The sequence below is a fragment of the Mya arenaria genome, chromosome 8, assembly GCF_026914265.1.
Source record: "Mya arenaria isolate MELC-2E11 chromosome 8, ASM2691426v1".
Classification (NCBI taxonomy): domain Eukaryota; kingdom Metazoa; phylum Mollusca; class Bivalvia; order Myida; family Myidae; genus Mya; species Mya arenaria.
The window spans coordinates 12,770,413-12,773,214 of NC_069129.1; the positions used below are offsets into that span (position 1 = coordinate 12,770,413).

Below are 2,802 nucleotides of genomic sequence, written 5' to 3' on the forward strand. Positions count from 1 at the left end.
AATATGTAGCCAAGCAGCTCTGGAAAATTGTCTGCAAAATATCTCAGTGAGAATACAGAATATATTCTTATTTGTTTGTTACAAAAACATACACCACACCCCCGCCAAAAAGGTTGCAAAATGTTAATTATGAACAAATGTGTTGTTTAGATTTTAAGGGCTTTAATTACAGAATTATCTTAACGATGCTTTCAATAAACTTTAAAATAATTTGTGTTTGCAATGACAAATCTGACAAACATCATGTCTAATGATCAAAATTATCTTAATTTCAATTAATGAATATTGTAAACAGCTTTGCTAAAATCAGGTATAAACCAAAAGACCTGTGACAGTTAAATATGCAGCAACACATGTATTTTTTACAGATCACCAACAGTGACTTTTTGTATAAAAAGGTTGTTGTTTTTTACATCTGGTGGGAAATAAAATTGTATGAATAAATTAATGTTAAAATTTTCTAACTTTTAAAGGCCCAATATGTTATCACCTCTTATAAGGTATATTCTAAATTAAGCTTGAAAATAGTCAAAACCAATTGTTCATATCATGGGACTAAAGACCCAGTGTATTAAAGATTAAACTTATCAATGTGTAATTACAAACAAATGACTTCTAACCTTCACATAATGTTTAACCCACAGGGTGATCTAAAAAGAAATGATAAATTGCAATTACAATTAACATTCAACAGAGCTGAAAATATATTCTAAATTTAGCACCTATATAGAATATACAATAAAAATAATCAAGTCAGTGATATTGTTGGAACACACCCAAAAAAGAACCCAGTGAAAAACTGTCAGCTGAGCTCACAAAGCACTATTTCATATATTTTTTTATATTTGTTGAGTGTACCAGCCAATAGAGCAAGACCAAATTTCAGTTCCAAAACCATTTATATATGAAAACATTAAAAATGATTATATTATATAATTTATACAGAATGACAACATGTTAATATGCACAAAATAAGGCTACAGTTATCTACTATTAATTTATATAGATTTGAAAAAATGCTTGCAATATGTACCGTGTCAAATTATGTTGATAAAATTCAGTGTTCTCAAAAGCACAATCAATGTTTTCTGTACTGACAGCTGGATCTTCAATGTTTAACATATATATCAGTTCAAAAACATACAGTGATCTTGGATTCCTTGAAAGTTAAAACACTACTATACACCGAACTGGTGTCTTCTTGAAAAAATCATGAATAAAAGAAACCGAACAAACCAGCAAAAACTGAAAGTATCTGGTTTTAAATGCTAAATATGGCACAAAATTAACAGAACAGAGTTTTTGCAATTGTCTATACGTTGCTCAATTATTACATATATATTTGCTGTAAATGTCACAATTTGTATTATTCACACAAACAAGTTTGACAGGGATGACTTACATCTGCATTCTCTTGAAATATGGGATTCTGTGCTGCATCCAGTTTCAAATTATTTGACCACTTCAGGCTGCTGGCACATCAGAATCTGCAAATAACATAAATGCAATGTTTTTAACATAATAAAAGAACTAACTACTACTGTGAAGGTAAACCAGTTAACAATCATTTGGGGCATACACACTTCTTTATGTAGTCATAAATTTGAAATAGTCACATATGGTGATAAATTATCACCATATGTGACTATTTCAAATTTATGAAATTTCACTGATAATTAAAGAAGTCCAACTTCAACACAAATTATTTATTTATGAAACAACGTTTCGGCTATTCGGTCTTCATCAGGTTGTATGTATATAATGAACAGGAAATGACGTCAACATCAAATGACGTCAACGTTGATAACGTTGATATAGTCACATAATGATAGCCATATATATAGTGTAATTTAACAGATTCAAAGATCAAGACAAAATAGATGAAATATATTATGTTTGAAAATTTTGCAATGAGTATTAAACAACTCCAAGGTAATTGACTACAAAGAAGCATTTTGGAGGAGTCAGAAATGCACTTGCTTAGAATCTCTTCTTACTTGAAGACATTTTCCATTCTCTTGAGGTGGTATGGAATTCCAGACAGAACTTGAACAGGATTTTTTGTCCATAAAGGTCCTCTCGAGCTTCAGCAACCAGGTGGCTATAAAAAAAGAACCAATACATTTGTGCTTTTACAGAATGTTAAAATGTATTAAGAAGTATTGAGGGATAAGTAAAAAACTTGAAATTTATAAAAAAGCAAACAAAATAGTTCATTAGAAACGATATAATCTCATGGCCGTGACCGGAAATAATTTACAACCAGCATAAAACAATGTTATTTAGGAATGAAACAAACAGACAAGATAAACTTAAAAGATTCAAACCCGCTACTGTTTGGATACATTTTCATAAAGTGATTATGAAATACTAATAATTTACCGCATAATGTCTAATCCAATTTGAGTTCGGCTGGCTGGTCTGTCATCATCCCCATCTCCAACCTGTTGCAAACAATAACAAATTAATAATAAGTTATTAAGGAATTGGATTACTAAAAAATGTCCACTATACCTTATACCTGGTTGATGTAATTACTAAAAATCTTATATTCATAAGGACATTCACTAAAGGCTTTGAGTTGGAATGGTGAAGCTGGCATTTATGCACCAGTCAATTGTAATCATCCCCCCCAGGTCCGGGGAATAACAGGGACTTTGACTTCTGCTATGAAAGGTACAAAGGGCAATAACTCAGTAATTAGCTAAAGTAGAGTTATGGTTCTTGAACACTGCACTTCCTCTCATTGTGCTTTACCATTGTATAAAGTTCCAATGAATTCCATCCAGTACTTTTCAAGTT

The 2,802-nt window shown here is 30.9% G+C and overlaps 1 long non-coding RNA gene across 1 annotated transcript; it reads right to left on the reverse strand.

The window, feature by feature from the left end:
* Positions 1-1,353: 1,353 nt before the first annotated feature.
* LOC128245004 (uncharacterized) lies at positions 1,354-2,445 on the reverse strand. The gene is made up of 3 exons (XR_008263035.1): positions 2,383-2,445; positions 1,998-2,101; positions 1,354-1,487 (listed from the first exon to the last, which is right to left on the reverse strand). It is a non-coding gene; the product is annotated as an uncharacterized LOC128245004 (long non-coding RNA).
* Positions 2,446-2,802: the final 357 nt, after the last annotated feature.